Source organism: Euprymna scolopes, chromosome 29 (assembly GCF_053919585.1).
Source record: "Euprymna scolopes isolate OS-2025 chromosome 29, ASM5391958v1, whole genome shotgun sequence".
Taxonomy (NCBI): domain Eukaryota; kingdom Metazoa; phylum Mollusca; class Cephalopoda; order Sepiida; family Sepiolidae; genus Euprymna; species Euprymna scolopes.
Window position 1 is genome coordinate 82,225,628 of NC_136510.1, and position 22,158 is coordinate 82,247,785.

Sequence of the window (22,158 nt, forward strand, 5' to 3'; positions counted from 1 at the left end):
CTTATTTTGATTAATAAAATTTATTATGAAAGGAATATGATCTTTTGAAGTTATACGTCAAACAACGGCATTATTTTTGCACCAACCTAGTAATATTAACGAGTGGAACCTGTGAAAATTCCACAGGGGACTCATTGATATGTAATATCTTGATGTTGGCATTCTGTAGACGTTCAGCGTAAATAGAGACGCTTGGGTATTTTTATAGAGCTTTTGTTAAAACTGCAAAAGTATTTATCTAAGCTAGCAGGGACGTCTGGCGTAGCCTGGTTGTAATGTACACTTAAATATGATATTTTAATTATTGCAGATTTCGTATATACTATTATAGAGTTAATTTTCTATTGATTTTCATATATCCGATTTAAAAAAAAATAAATAATAAAATATGTCTATATGACTTGGGGGCATCAGCTTGAATCGAAACCGAAACCAAAACTCATGATATATATATATATATATATATATATATATATATATATATAAATCGAGTTCCTTCAGCTATAATAGAAACCGAACCCAAATCCACGAAGAAGTCTTGATAAAATTATTAATAAAAAAATAGATGACTTACGTGCTATAATCGAAACTGAAACCAAAAGGTATCATGAGTATTGGTAAAATCATTTATTACAAGAAATGGAAGTCCATAACAATTAAACGACAGTGACTCGGATGTAAGCGTGACACACAAATTAAATAACACATACGCTATCAAATTAATATATAGATTAATAAAATCCGTGGAAATTCTACTGTATGAGAAATATATTTAATCAAAAAATATGTTTTGATAACACTGATATTTTGTCTGGATAATGCAAAATTACTTTTGGATCAAATAAAAACAATTACACGCAGACAAATATCAGTTTATTAACGTTAATATGAAAATAGTGTCCATTGTATTTTAAATATGAATGAAATAATTGAATAAGTATTAATAAATACTTTGAAAGGAATATTGCGCTACATAATTTAATGCAAATATCAAAATAAGAAGAGACACTCTTTAATTTTCTCATTGAGTTCAGCACCTCTTGTCAAACAATAGTCTGTGTTGCCCTGTTTCATTTGAATGTCCCCTTTTTGTGTAACGTTTCGCTTACTTCTTTCTTCGGTGAAGAAACGTTACACGTGGAAATTACTACGAGTTCCCTTTTCATACACTTACAACAATGGTCACATGTATTATATATTTATAATGCGTACATCGTTCTTGCATAGTGCTAGAACTTAGACACCAGTGTCGAAAATCAGGATTTAGAAGTCAGCGCCCAAGAAGACGGGGCACTCTGACCTACAAAAAGTTTCTGGACAGCACCGTCGACATTTCCCGGTGAGTGCATCTCAGGCTCATAGCAATAAACTAGCGCCTTCTCAAAGAGAGAAGGCAAAACCTGGGAGGGTCAATCTCCTTGAACTGCAGAGAAATTAATTCCACCGCAAAATCAACAGGGGCCTAATCATTACATAGAATGGTCAAATCTGTATTTTTTTTGGGGGGGGGGGGCAAGATAAAAACCCAGGGTCAGATTATGATTTATAATGATATTCGAAAACGTGGTTACATCGAAAGGAGGTTACGCTCGTCTTTACGTCCAGCGTTGCCAGTTTGACTGCTTTAAAGCTAAATTTCACGAATTTGAGCTTTTTTAAAAGCAGTTTAGCCTTCAAAAATTATATTTCGCCTTTTATTGTATGGGCTTACTAAAGAAAAAATAAGCAGAATATTATAACGACTAGTTTTCCTCTTGGTAACATCATTTGAGTTTCATTTGGTTTGGCAGTGTTGTTTTGCGGCGTATCAACTCTTTTCAGTTTATTTGATTTCTAATCCGATCATATTAAAGGTTCATTTTTCTTTCGAGAGATATTAAACTTTTACAAAAATTTTAATTTTAGAAGTAGTTTCCATTTTTTTTTTGTACGGCATTGTATCAAACGAAACTGTATTTAATAGAATGACGATTTCATAGAGCATTACAACTTTTGGTGAACTCTGGCGTTTAGAATTCTAATCGAAAAAAAAAATCTTAACTGGATTCTCAGTTAGTAAAAACATGCTTCAACTTCCTCATATCTTCAAATATTCATCCACGGTGTTTTGTTTAGTTGTTTTTGTTTTACGGCACATACACCCTTTTTAGGTTCAGTTAGTTCGTAAAAAAATATGCTTAAAAAACCTTATCTCTTCAAATATTTTTTTCATAGCGGTTCATAACTAATTTTTGTGTTTTATGGCATAACAATATTTTTCGGGTTATTTAATGTCAAATGCAGATATTTTGATAAAAGTTTTAATCCTTAAAATTCTTTTTATTTTCCAATATTTATACAGGGCGAATCGTTTAGTTGTTTTATTTTTAGTGTAAAATTGTTGTTCTTGTTTTTGGCTTCTCGAAACAGATTGAAATTTTTCAAAGAAAATAAAACTAAAAAAATAAATAAATAATAAAAACCAATAAATTCCACGTTTGGTATATTTTGTGGTCAGGAAAGCAGGATGTTCAGACAGCCTGATTTGGAAATACCAGATGCGTCTTTTGGTTTATTCAAATTACTATACTTATGATGCATGTTATGTTGTATATCGAAGGAGACAAATCCCGGTAATTATAGAAACGAAGTAATTAGGGTCGAATATAATTATTATCAAAGGATAATGCTGGAATCGAACTCAATTTTCAAAAGTTAAAATGAATATTTTCATTTAGATGCGATTCCAGGAATGCAATGGAATTATCCATTGTAGTTAGAAATAATTATAAAACAGTTAGGTCAGAGCAGGAATAATGGCAATCAAATTAAGTAATGCCTTTTGTGTCACCAGGACATATGTTTGAAACATATTCAATATCCACATGCAAAACATGCGCTTGTTTGGCAACGTTCTAATGACACTAAGAAATATAAATTCAATATATACAGTTAAGTTAGGGTTCGAAAACAGTTGGCAGTTGAGATGGGAGAGACAGGGTAGTCAGAGTTCAGTTCGAGTTGAGTTAGAGAGAGAGGGTTAGCCTAAGCTTTTCAGGCATCGAAAGGGAGGAGAAGACAAAATGTAATAATCTAGCACGGCATCGGATTCTCATCATTCTCATCATTCTCATCACCAGCTGGAAATAAATGTCTTCATATTATTTGTAAGCTTTTGACTCCGTTTGTCATCAACCGCAAGGTAATGTGTTTGTCTTCATCGTATTGTATAATGAAATTAATATGAAACTCTTTTCAAAGTGTTGACTCTATCCTAATATCATTAATAATGTATTTCCCCTCTGTTTTTAAGAATTATTCGTTAACAGTCATCGTCGCTTCACTTCTATAATAAATGTCGCCCCCGTCATGTACACCACTATACAACAGTTATACTCATAAGATTTCAGTAGACGTAAGCTCCGATTTTTTTCGATTTCGATAATTTTTATATCATGAACCCGTGGCGCAACGGATAAAAGCGATGAGGTAGAATCTATTCTAAGTGGTAATTCACTTGAACTTGATGATATAAGCCTTATATAGAAGTTATTCTATAAGAACAAAATGACAAAATAATTATAAATAGCTGTTAACCAGTTATTTTTGACGGACGAGAACAATCTACCCACTTTTATTAAATTGAAGATTTACTTAGAAATTCAGTATATACACAAGCATTTTAATGTTTGGAAAGATACGCCTGCAGAAAGTCTGATGTCATATTAACCGAAACGTTGTAATGTTGTGTTGTAGACTATCGTAGTTAAAATTTTCTTCTGTTGTTGTATGTATTCGTTAACATTCAGTCTATCTAGCGCAGAGGCAAAGAACATATCTCTCCGAGTTGTGTTCTCGTCTCTTCTCATTATTCAAGTTCATCTCCATCCGAAGGAAACTTAACAACAATTAGTTCTATGTTTAATATAACTTTATTCTTGACTTCCCATCGGAGCTGAAAGACGTTGAAATTTTCTACATTATTCTTAAGTCGTGTTTCTCCCAGCTTCCAATACGCGGAGACGATAAATTTCGTGTTAACTTGTTCGGCTTTTCCCGTCTAACTCCGAAACTCTAAACTCAACAATACGTTATTTACCAACATATCTCATTACGTCATTCACTACACGTGACCAAGACACAAATCTGATGGCCTACCTTCGTCACGTATTTTCTTTATGTTCTAACATTCCTTTTGACCAAGTCAACATTTTTGGGAACTATTTAAACCAAGTTAACATTTTTGGGAACTATTTAAACCAATGTAACATTTTGGGGAACTATTTAAACCAAGTTAACATTTTTGGGAACTATTTAAACCAAGTTAACATTTTGGGGAACTATTTAAACCAAGTTAACATTTTTGGGAACTATTTAAACCAAGTTAACATTTTTGGGAACTATTTAAACCAAGATAACATTTTTGGGAACTATTTAAACCAAGTTAACATTTTTGGGAACTATTTAAACCAATGTAACATTTTGGGGAACTATTTAAACCAAGTTAACATTTTTGGGAACTATTTAAACCAAGTTAACATTTTGGGGAACTATTTAAACCAAGATAACATTTTTGAGAACTATTTAAACCAAGTTAACATTTTGGGGAACTATTTAAACCAAGTTAACATTTTTTGGAACTATTTAAACCAAGTTAACATTTTTTGGAACTATTTAAACCAAGTTAACATTTTTGGGAACTATTTAAACCAAGATAACATTTTTGGGAACTATTTAAACCAAGTTAACATTTTTGGAAGCTATTTAAACCAAGTTAACATTTTTGTGAACTATTTAAACCAAGTTAACATTTTTGGGAACTATTTAAACCAAGTAAACATTTTTGGGAACTATTTAAACCAAGTTAACATTTTTGGGAACTATTTAAACCAAATTAACATTTTTGTGAACTATTTAAACCAAGTTAACATTTTTGGAAGCTATTTAAACCAAGTTAACATTTTTGGGAACTATTTAAACCAAGTTAACATGTTTGGGAAATATTTAAACCAAATAAACATTTTTGACCAATTTAACATTTTTGAGAACTATTTTAACATAAATTATTATGTTTATTTCGCTTTGGTAACATTTTTTCTGATATTATACTTTTACAAATATGAATAACAATCATAATAATAATCGTCCTGCAAACTTTTTCCCAGTCAATATCTAACAGAACAACTACAAAGTGCATTCAATAAGTTTCCAGGCTTTTTTCGTATAGAAATCTTTATTGATTGTACACACATGAAACTCTTGTCTTCTTCGAAGCCATCTCCCCCGGTTGTAATGCACTTGTACCGTTCTACCAACCCCTGGAAAGCCCCATGAAAGTCCCCTTGTATGAGCGTGTCAACGACTTTCATTTCCTCAATTGTCTCATAAGGACAAGGGTTTTCTTGAGCTAATACGGGAATAACCAAAAGTCACTGGGAGTAAGGTCTTGAGTAAAGGGGCAGAACTATCTTGAGGTTCATCATGTTCAAATAGTCAGTGACAAGGACGGTGAACTCTTGGAACCAACTTTACGCAAGTCTGCTGCATCTTCAGTTTCTTGCAGACAAGTGTATGTACAGTCCCACACTGAAATCAAACTGTGCACTTAATATCTCTGAACACCAACGACGGTCTGACCCATATAATTCTATATTTGGCCAATACAACTCTGGTCGTCTGACTTCCTTACTTTCTCACACCTCTTATCACCCCTCACAGACCCCCTGCCGTTTTTTAATCTCGTATGCTACTCAAAAACGGATGCTTAATACATGAAAGAGGGTCCAAAAGCAGTTTGAAGCATTTCATATGTTTCTGTAGAATTTTTCTCAAGTTTAATAATTTTATTGCATATCGTTCTTGTAAACTGTTTTCACGTCTAGGTTGCATTTTTGAAATTCACCAGCTTTGACAGTCGGGCTTTAGTAGAGTGTATTCCAATTCTTGTTCTGTTTATTTGAATCTGAAATCATAAAAGAATTAGTCAGCCATCTCACAAGATGTATAGTAATAACTAGGGCTATGACAACAGCATATTCTTTCCATTATTTTGACTCTCGATTACATATCAGTTAATATCGTCTGTTAGATAGAGTAATGTGGTTCTCAATTGATTAACTGTGTCTAACTGTATCTTATATATATATATATATATATATATATATATATATGAGAGTCAAAAAAAGGAAGAGAATATGTTCTTGTCATAGCCCTAGTAATAGCATACTGAATTTACAAGAATTTACGACAATTTTAACTGCCCGTACAAAAATGTCTGGAAACTTATTGAATACTCCTCGTAAGATACAGTTAGCAATTCGAATATTTTAAATAATACAAATAATTAAATCAATACAAATTATCGATTCTCATCTTTGAAAATTCAAAATATTGGAAAGAAAGCGAGGTGCAAAATTCTGCATAGAAAAATCGACACAAGAAAAGTGGAATGTCCTTGCAATTTCCTTTGAACATTTGGTTCGTTGCATCATCCCGTTGAAGTGCATTTCAAAATAAATCCCGATGCTAAGTCGATTTCCCAACTTCAAACTTACATAATATAGTTTGATATAACAACAATTGAAAAATAAAGAAACGCAAAACGCTTTCACTCCTCCAATATTCTTTTTCATTTCACAAACCTCTATTTTTTTAAAATGAAAATCTCTCAAGAGAAAGCATAATTTTTTTTACATGGGTTCACCACTTATCAAGACTCGAAGGCCACTAAGGGATAAGGTTATTGCGTGTACAGTAATCAATGAGATAGTATTGTAGTAATCATTAGTATTGGCGGTTTTGATAGAGTGTCTTACTTAAGGGAGCGGTTTGTCAGGAGTTTGTTTATGTTGGACTTGAAGACGTCCAAGTTATAGTCAGGTGGGATACAGGCAAGCCGCAAAGAGTTCCACTGGCGTGCACTTCTAAGAAAGAAGCTTTGCTCATGGAATCTACGTTTGGATATAGGCACAGATAAAGAGTGAGGAAAATTATTGACAGTAGTTTCAGCCAGACGTGTGTTTATCGTGAAAGATTGGCGAGGGGGTAGGCAAGGGACTGGAGCATGAAGCTATATTATGTAAGAAGATAAAAAATACTACCATAATGTCAAAAAGTAACTTAAAATAGCCATTCAATGTATAGATTCTACCCTTAAATACCACAATTGTTTCCCCTTTGTAAGAAACATCGCTCATGGAATGTGAGGACTAAAGGACAAAATAAGAGAACAAAAATCTAACATTCTATGGCGGAAATGGATTGCTACTTTTCAGATTTACAAGGAAATAATTGTACACACTCTACGTGTAACGTTTGCGTAAAAGGTGTTTTTTTTTTACATATAGCTGCAAATATTCTATTTTTGCAAAATATCGTTACAAAAATTGTGATATTTCCCCAACTTTTATAGAGAAGCATACGTTTTACACACATTTACGCAGCCAATGTATAAATACTAGACGAATGTGTGATAATAAACGGTTTCGATGTTTTTATACTACAACTATACACTAAAAACTAACTTTAACCTCTTTTCGTATCGTCGCAATGTTGCGACCTTGTTGCTGTTTCACAGGTACTTTAATGGAATGTGTTCCGATGAAATCATTGCACGTCTATCCCATCGGCGTACATATAAATTTGTTTAGAACAAAATCACTCCCTTCACTGTAGAGATTCCTAGACGCCTAAAAGCTTTTTATTCTAATTGTAACACCGCATGAACAAACAGATACGCAAACAAACCAGGAAAGAAATAAAACTCCTATCCAGCATTTTTAATAGCGCAAATGAAATACATTTATTCGTGGTTCTTCCAACACAACGCATTTCACTATCTTACAAAAGTCCTTTCGCAGACACATGTGCCTTTAAAAAGTATTTCTACTCGCCACCTCGCACTGGTCGTCAGCCAGCGCTTGTTTCCCCTCGACCTTACACGTTCACTTTGTTCGGCTGCAAATTGCTTCTTCTTTCGAATACGTGGTGTATTTTTCTCTTGTTTTTTTTTTCTTGTGACGCAAGCTCACGTGCCCTTGCTTATTTGCGTACCTGCTTTAACGTCTACTGCTGCTGTTAATATCTCCACAAGCCATATATCCTACAGCTGCTGCTGAATTTAATGTTGTATATAACGACACGGTATCTAGTTTTCTGGTTCCTCCCATTTTTGTTTAAGTCAGCACCATTATAGACGCTAACTTTAACTAGGGTTGTTACTTTCCTCTCCTTTATCCAATATCATTGTCAAGATAAACCGTTTCGTTTTTCAAGTATATAGCCGCAGGGATGCATAGTGATAAAGGATGATGTAGTTTGAAATGTGGTGGGCTTAAAATATTACTAATTAAATAACCGTGTTGTTACTAAAATACATATTGCTTACATACGGCGGTAATTTAGGACGTGACGATAGGTCAGTGGTTAACTAAACGGACTGACGACCTGGTTGTCTGATGCTTGAATCCAGTTCGTTCCACAAAAAGTCACTTTCATTATGATGTTGGCAACCTTCACGTAGTCCCTGCCGTAAGAAATCAATGTTTTTTTTTTTAGAAATAATTCTGACTAGAAAAATATCGGGTAAACCAATGCTAACAATAAAGTTTTCGAATTCATACGATATGATGATGCTGAGCGGTAAAATAGAAAATGGATTTTCTGAAATAAAGTTATTACGATGCATCTTATTAAAGATGACAAATATTTTTAATGTTAACACGGTTGTTTTTTTTAGATTCTTCATTGAAATTTTCTGTTTAATTTTTTAAGGTTAATTTTTAATTTTTAATACATTCTAAAAATTAATTTTGTTTCATCACACGTTCCACTATATTTCAGAACGTTATGGAACTAACTGATAATATGTTATGGGCTTAACCAATAATATGTTATGGGCTTAACCAATAATATGTTATGGGCTTAACCAATAATATTTTATGGGCCTAAACGATAATATTTTATGGACCAAACCGATATTGCTTTATGGACCTAACACATAATTTTTTATAGACCTAATCGATAATTTCCACCAATGACATCAAATGCAATCGAAAGACAGTCTTAAGGCGGTCTTTAGATTCCACCTTGAAACTTATTTCGATGTTCCAAGTGTTATACTGTTAATTTTCGATTTGTATAACAATAAAGAAAAAAAAAAGGCTGACTTTAAAATTATTACCTTCTACAGAAATGTTGTTTTTTCAGCACTTTTTATGCCTCCTAAAGCATTCTCAGCCATTAATAGCTATGGCTAATGATACATTACATGAAAGTATTTAGCCCAAACTCTTCGGTTTAACGCTAACAAGGAACATGAGTTAAAATAGATACATTGAGCGCATTGCCAAGGTTGTTGCAAAGAAGGTAGGCGGTATTTATTTGCTCCCCCTCCGAGCGAATTAGGCACAAGGCAGATTTTTAATGTGAGGAGTGAAGGGGAAATAGGGACCAACTCCCCGGTGAGTAGGGGAGCTGGTTAGTGACAATTGGTAAGAAGGGTTTCCGCTACATTGACCAAGGTCTTATATGTGGGGCTGCCCCCACATATGGTCTTTGCTTGCAGTATCTGCCGGAACAGATACTACACTTTGATCTTAGCCCGAAGGTCACGAACGTTCCTCTTATTGCAAAGAAGGCGGGCTGTATTTATTTGCTTCCCCACTGAGCAAATTAGGCACAAGTCCGTTTTTTAATGTGGAGAGAGAGGGAGGGGGAGGGAAAAAGGGACCAGCTCCCGGTGGGTGGGAAATGGGAGCAGGATAGTGACAATTGGTATGAAGGGTTGCCCCTACATTGACCAAGGTCTGATATGTGGGGTTGATATTTATTTGCTCCCCCACCGAGCAAATTAGGCACAAGGCCGTTTTTTAAGTGAGGAGTGAAGGGGAGGGGGAAGGGAAAAGGGGACCAGCTCCCGAGAGGTGGGAAATGGGAGCTGGATAGTTATTTGCCAGCTGGCCCCTCTAGAATTGCCCCTACATGGACCAGACGATTGCAACAAGGGTAATGGTCTTCGCTTGCAGCACATGCCGGAACAGATACTACACTTTGATCTTGGCCTTAAGGCCACAAAGGTCCCCCCGCAAGGGAGGCGGTCTGTATTTATTTTGTCCCCCACCGAGCATATTAGGCACAAGACCTATTTTTAATGCGAGGAGTGAAGGGGAAATGGTGACTAACTCACCGGTGAATAGGGGAGCTGGATAGTGACAATTGATATGAAGAGTTTCCCCTACATTGACCAAGGTCTTATCTGTGGGGTCGCCGCCACATAGGGTCTTTGATTGCAGTATCTGCCGGAACAATACTACACTTTGAGGTATTTATTTGCTCCCCACTGAGCAAATTAGGCACAAGGTCGATATTTAAAGTGAGGAGTGAAGGGGAAATGGGGACCAACTCCCCGGGGAGTAGGGGAGCTGGATAGTGACAATCGGTATGAAGGGTTGCCCCTACATTGACCAAGGTCTTATATGTGGGGGAAACCCCACATATGGTATTTGCTGCAGTATCTGCCGAAACAGATACTACACATTGATCTTGGCCCGAAGGTCACAAAGGTGTCCCAGCGAGGGAGGCGGGCGGTATTTATTTGCTCCTCCACCGAGAAAATTAGGCACAAGGCCAATTTTTTAAGTGAGGTGTGAAGGGGAAAAGGCGACCAACTACCCGGCCAGTAGGGGAGCTGGATAGTGACAATTGGTATGAAGGGTTGACCCTACATTGACCAAGGTCTGATATGTGGGGTTGATATATATTTGCTCCTCCACCGAGCAAATTAGGAACAAAGCCAATTTTTAAAGTGATGAGTGAAGGGGAGGGGGGAAGGGAAAAGGGGACTAGCTCCTGAGAGGTGGGAAATGGGAGCTGGATAGTTATTTGCCAGCTGGCCCCTTTTGAATTGTCCCTACATGGACCAGAAGATTGCTACTAGGGCAATGGTCTTTGCTTGCAGCACATGCCGGAACAGATACTACACTTTGATCTTAGCCTGCAGGCCACAAAGGTCCCCCCGCAAGGGAGGCGGTCTGTATTTATTTTGTCCCCCACCGAGCATATTAGGCACAAGACCTATTTTTAATGCGAGGAGTGAAGGGGAAATGGTGACTAACTCACCGGGGAGTAGGGGAGATGGATAGTGACAATTGATATGAAGGGTTGCCCCTACATTGACCAAGGTCTTATCTGTGTGGTCGCCCCCACATAGGGTCATTGTTTGCAAGGTATTTATTTGCACTCCCACCGAGCAAATTAAGCACAAGGCCAATCTTTAAAGTGAGGAGTGAAGGGGAAAGGGGGACCAATTACCCGGGGAGTAGGGGAATTGGATAGTGACAATTGGTATGAAGGGTTGCCCCTACATTGACCAATGTCTGATATGTGGGGTTGATATATATTTGCTCCCCCACCGAGCAAATTAAGAACAAAGCCCATTTTTAAAGTTATGAGGGAAGGGGAGGGGGAAGGGAAAAGGGGACCAGCTCCCGAGAGGTGGGAAATGGGAGCTGGATAGTTATTTGCCAGCTGGCCCCTGTAGATTTGCCCCTACATGGACCAGAAGATTGCTACAAGGGCAATGGTCTTTGCTTGCAGCATCTGCCATAACAGATACTACACTTTGATCTTGGCCTGCAGGCTACAAAGGTGCCCCCGCGAAGGAGGCGATCTGTATTTATTTTCTCCCTCACCGAGCATATTAGGCACAAGGCCGGTTTTTAATGTAAGGAATGAAAGGGAAATCGGGACCAACTCCCCGGTGAGTAAGGGAGCTGGATAGTGAAAATTGGTATGAAGGGTTGCCCCTACATTGATCAAGGTCTTATATGTGGGGTCGCCCCCACATAAGGTTTTTGCTTGCAGGGAATTTATTTGCTCCCACACTGAGCAAATTAGGGACAAGGCCGTTTTTTGATGTGGAGAGAGAAGGGGAAGGGAAAACGGGACCAGCTCCCGAGAGGTGGGAAATGGGAGCTGGATAGTGATTTGTCCGAAACAACTTAAGTGGGAATGGAGGAAAAAATAGGGGTCTTTGCTAATTTTCCTAGGCTAGACTTGCGTTAGATAGCAAGTACTTTATTATGAAAAACCTACACTAGAGTTTCTATCATGCTATATTTGCAACAACCTACATTCAGGACCTACATAAAATAACAGCTCCCCAGCTTACGGGATGACGGGCGACATTCACGCTGTTTGTGAAAAAAAGAGAAAAAGATAACATATTTACAGAAACAAAAATCCAAAACATATTTACAAACTTAAAGTATATATATATATATATATATATATATATATATATATATATATATATATATATATATATATATATATATATATATATATATATATATAAATATATATATATATATATATATAAATATATATATATATATATGTATATATATATATATATATGTATATATATATATATGTATATATATATATATATCTGTATATATATATATATATATACAGATATATATATATATATACATATATATATATATATATATATATATATATATATATATATATATATATATATATATATATATATGTGGGTGTGAGATGATGGGAGGGGCGCAAACTAGAAAACACCCAAAAAGAAAGAAAAAGAAAACAAATAAACAAAATGCCTATGGTGGCGGGTTAGTAAGGGGACCTTCCATACCTAACAGCTGGTCTGTCGTGTGAAACGCCCACTGTCTTCCGGTCCTCTCCCCCCGGGGGAAGAGGTGAAAGCAAGCAGGCCGTTCGCTAGAGGGGAGTGGCGGACCTAAAGGGATTGTATTAAAAATAACTTGGGGTCGGGGTCAACAGGGATGGATGGCGTCTTCCAAGATAACATTCGTAATGGGCAAAAGCAGGCCGGGGACAAAACAAAGCAAGTGGACTGGACATCTTTGGAAGCTCTCCTAGTGCCTGCTATCGAAAAATAAAAGAATATGGGAACAGGATCGACATACATACTACCCTAGTCTAGGCCCTAATAAAGCACAAACTATCCACTCTGTGTGGTTACTTCTATCTAGCCTACTCCTACCCATCTTATAAGGTGAACCTTATATTACATGTCATAAAGGGCTGGGTTCCGAGAAAAAATATAAAACCTCAGCACCTTAGGACAAATACCACTAGGGTGGGAACATGAACTCGAACCTAGCGCCTCGTCGGGTGCACAAAATAATGTTGTGCACCCATCTTCTATCAAAGTCTATGCGGCGCATTCTTTTCCAATCATCTCTGATCTTTATTTTAAGTTGATGCTTAAAATGAACAACCAGATCCTGATCGAAACAGATCGCCCCTCATACACAATGCCCAGACGTGTAACCCACGTCACTAACCGAGCAACCGCTAGGATCGCTAGAAACACCGCTCGTTTCTCTCTGCCAAACGGCGGGTCGACATTGTCAACAACGTACGCTAAATCAAGTGGCACCGACCGCTCGGGGTCGATGCGACGTGTTACCTCTTTGACATACTCCCAGATACTCCGCACCCCACTGCAAAGAAAGAACGCGTGTTCTGTCGTCTCCTCCTCCTCTTCCTCGTTGCAGGGTGGGAACGGGGGATAATAATATTAACTATCCCTAAAATCCCTGGCTAGTCTGCCAAAGAGTGGCAGCGCGTCCCGGACTAGCCTCCATGTAATTAAAAACTCAGAATTGTTAATGTAGCTACTGGCAGGCGCCCAACTCCGCCGTGAGAGAACTTCCCCCCTCGACAGATCTAGCCGCTCCACCAGCGGGTCTTTTGCAGTCCCCACCACTAACTCCTTATATAGTCTCCTCCTAGGCCGTGCAAGGTCACTGGACCCCGGCAATGCCCTAAGGGCGGCTTGGAATTCGGCCAGGAAACGCCGTTCCCCCACCGGTCTTCTGCAGGGTCGGATATGAGCCGTGGAAACGCTTGTTCCACGACTGGTACTCAGTGCGCTTCCTCCATCAGTGTCCGACTCAGGAACGCCAATCTTTCTGCGTGCATGTGGCTTTGCAGATCAGGCATCCCCAAACCTCCCTCGCTAAGCTTCTGCGTACAGACCTGTCTGCGGACATACGGGTTCCTTCCTTCCACAGAAGTTTGAAAAGGAGGCGCTCTAAAGTCTTACAGCGATCTGCAGGCGGGGAAGAACAGATAAACGGTAAAGGATAAAAGGAAACACGTAAGTTGTACATGCCTCCGTGCAACCCATTAAGGACAATCTCCTCCGAATCCAAGTCCCAACTGACGACTCGACCTTCGTCTGTACTTCCGACCAATTCTTGTCCAACTGGAGATCCGGTCCGAACTCCACACTGAGGATCTTTACCGGGCCATCAGTCCAGCCGAACGCACCTGAAAGCGAGTTTACCCCGGTCCAGGCGCCCAACCGCAGGCCAACGGACTTGCTGCGATTGATCACGGCTCCTGTGACAACTTCATATTCAGCGATCGCCTCTATCACCGCTTTGATATCGATACGTCATGCAACGAACACGGTGACGCCATCAGCGTACGCGGACACCCTGGCAAATTTGCCGCCAGGTAGAGCTATGCCGCGCAGGACTGGTCTCGCCGCCTCGTCCCTTAATTTGCGAAGGAAGGGTTCTAACGCCAGGACATACTACAGAGGCGACAGTAGGCAACCCTGCCGCACCGACCGGGAGACCCTAAAGGACTCCGACAACTTACTATTTACTTGCACCACTACCGCGGGATCATGATACAGGGCGGAGACCCACTTGCGGAAGTCCGGACCAAAGCCGGCGGTTTCCACAACAGTCCTCAGGAACCCATGGTTCACCCTGTCGAATGCCTTTGACTGATCTAAATTGATCAGCGCAGCTTCAGTGTCGTCTTCTAACTCCTCTAAGATCGTGCGAACCAAGTGCAGATTGTTCTGAATCGATCAACCCTTCACAGCGTAGTTCTGGTCCGGTTCGACCAAGTCACCGATAACGACCTGCAGTCGGTTCGCAAGAACGCGCGATAAAATCTTGAAGTCTGCGTTAAGCAGAGTGATGGGTCTATAATCGTCTAGATTCCCCCCTCCATGTTGGTTCCCCCTTCTTCAGAAGCGTGACCACTCCTTTGGTTACCTGCCTCGGGATCGTGTCCTGGGCAAACCAGTGGTTAAACACGCCCGTCAGAAGGGGCACAAACATGGGCCATAGTCTCAAGAACAATTCGTAGGGCAAACCATCGAGCCCTGGAGATTTGTTGCGGCCAACCTTCTTCCACGTAGTAATGACCTCACGCTCCGTAACCATGACCTCATGTGGTCCGAATGACCTAGCCAGTAGAACGTGGGACAAGATAGGAAATCTATATCGCCCCTTCTAATTAACATCCTGTCCAAGTATGTACTCGGATAGGCGGCCGAACTAGATTGCCACGTCCACATCTCTCTCCCTGGGTGATCCAGACGGAACTTGTCGACCAGATCGCACGAGGCCATCAGGTCAGACAGGCTGTTGTCACACCGCCCCGACCCACTACCCCCACGACCTTATCTATAGTGGGGTCCAGGACGGCATTCCAGTCCCCCATTAGCACTACCCGCTCCGGACCCGAAGAGAGAAACATTTATAAATGCATGCAAAACCACATTCATTTTTTAAAATCCAAATTAATAAATTAAATAAAATATAATCTTAAAAAGATACGATACAAGTTAGAAAAGCATTTCATCCAAGGCATGAAAATTGTTAAACAAAATGTTTTTACTATAGGCTTTAGAAATAAAGGTACAAGATTCAATTTGAAATTTATTTAACTTCAAAGTGCACTTTTATACATTTTACAAAGCAAGGCATTAAATTTTTATACCTTACTTTGTAAAATTTATAAAAGTGCACTTTGAAGACAAATAAATTTCAAATTGAATCTTGTACCTTTATTTCTAAAGCCTATAGTAAAAACATTTTGTTTAACAATTTTCATGCCTAGGTTGAAATGCTTTTATATCTTGTACATATAAGTCTTAATCTATCAATACTCCTATGTTTTTTTTTTATGTATCTATATACATATTAAAACCCCCTTTTTTCTATTTAATTAAAAAAAGAAAATGCAATTTTGTTATATATGGGCCGTGAAATTGCATTCACTAGCAAAAGATCTAGATATTTAGCATATTCTTTTGAACATTCACTTTAATTAATTCCCTATAAGTTTTTTTTCAGTTTTCTTATTGGGTTATCAGCTTTAGTTAACTATTACGTGTAATTATATTCATACATATATTCTATAGGATTTATACTTGCGTAATATTTGCATAAAAAGGTTATAATAATCATAAACCTCTTTCTCTCTCTATATATATATATATGTATATGTATGCGTATATATATATTTATTTAAAAAACATTGCCTACCAAACTCCTCTGTCAGTTTTTGGTCTACAGACAGTAAACTTAATATATATAGGGTATTCGAACCCATCCGAAACTTTATATTTTAGCACAGAAAAATCGGTGCAAAAGTGTGAAAATTAAGAAAAATAGAATTTGCTAAGCGAAGGTCGAACGACGGCATTACGAATTTGCACGCGTAATGTACTAACTATTGGTTCATTTTTTAATTTTTAGCCGTGTAGTAAACATGTCTTAGCTCAGGCATTAGCGTCAAAGAAAAAAGTAAATCGTAAGCTAAACGTTTTGGTTTCGATTCTCGGTGGTGGCGCACGAGTCATTTTTAAAAACTTTTACAATCATTATTATATGTTGGGTCCAATATAATATAATAATAAATACGAAATCTGCATTAATCAAAATATCATACTTAAGCGTATTTTACAATCGGGCAATGCTCAGCGACTTGCTAGTAATATTAAAAGCTATAAATGGTCGTTTTCCTTCTCTCGCTTAACTAATGTTTTTTTTATAGATATATACATCCAAGGTTACGCCGATAAAAAAGTACCAACTTTGTGTGTGTCTTTGTTCACTTCGCAAAATAAAATCATTTCTTCTTATATAATAGACTAGCAGGGGACGGCGTTGCATAACATCATTTCTTCTTATATAATAGACTAGCAGGGGACGGCGTTGCCCAGTCGAAAAAAAAATGTGACCGGGGGGGGGCGTTTCCCGGTCGTAAAATCCGCTTAAATATGATATTTTAATTTACTTTAAAATGCGTGACTTGGGTTCCATCAGCCAGAATGGAAACCGAAAGCAATATTTGTAAACAATAAATGGAGTGAGACAGACAGATAGACAGACAGACAGACAGACAGACAATCGTGAAATAATAAATAGAAGAAATGGGGAGGGGTAAGTGCACTTTAGTTTGAAAAAAAAGATACGGTTAAAAAACGAAAACGTTTAATCACAGTGTAATATGAATGAAAACAGAAAACTATAGAAAGAAAGCGAGTGTTAGACAGATTATAACAGTTAAAAATAAACGTTTTTATACTTATCGTGTTAAGATAGGATATAAAAAACACTTATCCATCGTGTCATTAAAAAGAAGAAAAAAACGACACTTGCTAGAAGCGAACTCGGAAAAGATTGTAGTCGATAAACAAAAATAAAAATAAAAATGACGCACGGATTTTCTAACGTTAATATTACAGCCATGAATTATTCTTGATTTCAGATTATGCATCGCTCGTAAACTTTATTTTCAGCCTAATTTGCCATTACTCAGTTTTCTTAATTTAATTCGCAAATGTTGTAAAATTTTAAATTTGTCGACGTTTAAAATCTTATCTCTAAATAATATAAGCAGAATAACGGTCTCTTTCTTTCTCCTTAAAAAAAGAAGAGGAAACCTTTCACTGGACGACCTCACCCCCCCCTCCAATGATCTCCGTTAGTAAGGGTGGAATTTCTTAGCGTCATTTGGACGCTGACTGATGGAATGCATCCCTCGAAGATGTAACCTTAAGCTAAGTACATTTTATTTACACTTTCTTAAAAGTCAAACAAATCTAATCCCCTTTTCTTGTGTGTACATATAATTCTGTTTAGTTTTATTTTATTTTTTATTTGTCAGACACATTTAAACCATTCTTACTTCACTAATTTTAAAATAATTTCCTGACTAATCTTTTTTTACTTTTTACCATAACACATCGAGGGTGGGGAAATCCCTATAGATTAGCTTATTTAGATAACAGGAAAACTTTATTAAGCATGATACTTAATATAAACAGCCATGGTAAGACGCAAAAAAAAAAAAAATATTAATAAAAATTAGAAAATGAATTAAATAAATAAGTGCCCTTCCCCTCAGGGCACCTATTCCGGGTGTGTATTTTCCAGCTATAAAGCCTATGCTTTTGATCTGTTCCTCATCAAAACACCAAGAAGAGAAGCTCCTATTACTCAGCAATTTATCAATCTGTACAATTGTCTGTAAGCCGATAGCATCAAAAATTAGATAAGCTCTTTCTATTAAAACAACCGTAGACGTTTCTTTTCTTGTCAAATTAGCCCACCGCATTACAAGCGGATTTCCTTTTACGATAGAGAGTAGAACTTAAGCAGTATACTTAATATATACAATTCGTACATACTGAACTATAACCACCTTGCTACCTACAACTAATCGTCTATACTGGGCCCTCATCAACTCACAACTTATTTTCAGTATCCTCGGACTGTTAATTTCTCAAATATTATATCACGAAGACACTCTTCTGAATAGATACAAAATTACTCCCGAGCAGTTTAACATCCAGTGATCGTATATCCAATCCTCATTTAATTCCTTATATCACTTGAATTTTACCATAAATCCTCATTCTATCCCTAAGCAAAGATAAACACCGTATAATACTCTTTCAATATCAGACTCCTTTGTAGTGCTTTGTGGCTGACGTAGTCTATGGACTCGAACAATTAAACCACGACACTATGTACCGATAATTCCTATCCAAACCGCCTAAATACTGCTGCTAGTATACTACGTATATCCTATAGACACTTTACCTCCAAGATGACTGCCTTTGTCTGTTCTGCATGACACCCCACACGCTTTTTTAAACTCTACCACACAAACTCTATACCCTAACGTGTAAGTATACTGCACTATTACTTAAATCCTCTGTCCTGATCACTAACTAACTGCTCTATTTCCTAAGGTGCCATTAAATCTAATCCATTGCACGTAACTTAGGGGGTCCTAACTCTAAACTTCAAGCCCTAATAGACTGATTTCTCGTAAATCGATACACATTAATACCTAAAGAGTTATTAGGAATGTTTCTGATTATACTCTTATCCCAAAACTAAGCTTTTAAGTAAATACTTACTAGCCATAGTCCTATACATAGTTTAAAGATGATCCTATAAGGAACAGCAACCCTTAATATCTTCTTTTGATAGGAGATATTATTGCAATAATTTATGCACAAACTGAACCAGTACCCATTAAAATACAAACATCCGGATATTAAGAGAAAGGCGAAACCATCTTCCCTCGTTAGAAGTCTGAAGACACCATACTGAACGTCTAAAATTTCATGCATTCGCATACACTGAAAACATGTCACTTATCCATCCATCTATATTTAACTACACTTACAGAATATGCCATAACTTGTATATTCCAGGTAACCTGTACTTAACTGTACTCTAAATCAAATGTTCTCTTGTATCTAATTTGAGCATATATCTTATCTTTCACTCGTATTAAATACTCAGTCTGGGCGCCAAATTTAAATTTCTGATATTAAGTAGATCATACATTAACATATTATCCTATTCCTGAACTTACATAACTATATCTAACATTGCATAAACTCGTCTCTCAAACCTGTTGCGAATTTAGTGCTTCCACTGCATGAATTCGTACCCATCCCCTCTCCCAATAACAATAACAATGGAAAGCATAGTAATGTTCTTTTAATCACTTCGAGGAGTAAAATCTTACAGTAGATGTTAACCTAAACAACCGTTTTTTTCCTCAGTAGATATTAACATAATAAACGGATTAATAATAACTACACATGCGGGGTCGCAGAAATACCTGGATTAGGACTCAAGCGCGGGACGACCCCTCTCGATGCTGATGGACCCGTAGATCTTCTCAGGTCATCCGTTTAGGAGTAGAAAAACTCCAAAGCCAAACCTATAGGGGGGGAGGTCTCTTCAGTCCTAGAGGACAACCTTTCTAGAGCTGGTGACTCAAACAAATCACCGGTTGGCAAACCTAAACTGCTTAAGGAGATAGGTTGTGTCTATCTCTCGGTTCGATACTCCTTCTTTGCCTATTAGCAAGGCGTAGAGGTGCTATAACAGGGACTCGTCAGAATCGCCCAGTGGTTGACCTTGTTTCCTGACTAGGGCAATGAACGCCATTTTTCCCCGCTCCGCCACATCTCATCTCCCTAAACTGGACATTGTGGGGGTGCTTCAGTACCATATATGTCGGTACAGTGGACTGGGCTGACTTTGCCTAATGGATTGAGGGTACCAGATTGACAGTTTCCTGGCTGCTGTTTCCGACTGATAGTACAGGAACCCTAACTCGTTGGTAGCGCTTAGAGAAGCTGCTTGATCAACAGTTGTATAATATTGAGCTGTTTGTAGTGCCATGTCACGCATAGAAAGGGAACCTGCACTCATCCCCGGTCGGCTTTCCTGAGGCCACAATCCTGTGGGTGAGGACAGCTGATGGTCTACTTGTGTTGCATGTCTGATATTCTGCAAAACCACTTGTGCAGCACCCCTAACCCCTCACCCTAACTGAAACTTTTAAATTAAATAAAATGAAATGACACCTCAAGCAAAAGATACGTTTAAACCAGGACCAAACTCAAAGAAAACCAACCTGCCTCCTCCCTTGAGGCTTGCATTTACAAATATCCGCGGGCTTAGAACTAACTTAGACGATGTTGAATCATATCTCCTTGTAAACACCTCGGATATCTTAGCATTAAGTGAAACTAACCTTCATTTATCCATTCCTTCTAACCACTTTAACATGCCTGGTTATGTCCCACTCTGCCGTGAGGACTCGGACATACATATGCATGGTATATTCGTAACCCCCCTCTGACTACAGAAATAAAACTAGGAACAGACGACCAGGCCTTTAGACTAAATATGCAACATAATATTAGTACTTTTATTTTCTATGCCGCTCTCCATCAACCCAGGGCTGTACTCTAATTAACAAAGTCTCAGACAGCATAAATATAGCACTCTCCCTCGATACTAGCGCTTACATGTACTTTTTGTGATTTCAATATCGACCACGGTAACTGGCGTGGATTCTCTAATTATACAGACATAGTTGGTAGCACAATACATGGCTTCGCTATATCCTATTCCCTATATAAGACGGTTACATTTTCGACACATTTCTCAGACAAGCAAGACCAACATGCCTCACTTCTATATCTATTTCTGACAACAGTTCCCGATGATTGTACAACAAATGCCCACAGCCCACTACTCAAAACAACAAGATATTACAAAAAGGCCGACTGGGAAGCCATCAGGGAACTCATCAGAGATGCCCAATTGCAAAATATCTTTTCTCTCCCAGCTGAACAGTGTGCAAATGAGACTACTGAATGCAAGTAAGGCACGTGTTCCCACACGGAAATTCTATAGCAAACCCCACTCTCCTCAATGGGTTACCTCTGCCTGTGCAGCTGCTATTGGTCAAAGGCAACATGCGTTCCGCAGATTCAACCGTCATAAGTCAAGTTCAAACAGACAGAAGTAATTGTAAGAGAGTAATAGCGACAGCTAAGACAAATTACACTGAAACCACCAGGAAACGCATTGAAGCAAAGAAATCAGGAACCCGTGATTTTTGGAAAATCTACAACAGTGTAGTAAATAATGGGCAGTCAACGATTCCCCCACTATCAAACAATCATGAGGTCGCTTTCACGGCAACCGACAAAGCAAATGTGCTTGCCAGTCGGTTTGCCTCAAACTCCACAGTGGACGCGGCACACCACTCCCTCCCCGACTTTCCTTTGCGGACAGACGCCACACTAGACGATTTGAAAATCACACCTTTCTCAGATGCATGCTATTATAAAAAACCTAGACACCTCAAAAGCATGTGGACCAGATCTCATCCTGGCTGTGCTAATAAAAAATGCTCTGCTGAGGTTGCTCCAGTTCTCTCCAAACTTTACAATAAATGCCTTAACGAATCTTGCTTTCTCCACTGTTGGAAACCGCTTCTGTGCTACCAGTCTTCAAGAATTCTGGTGAAAGA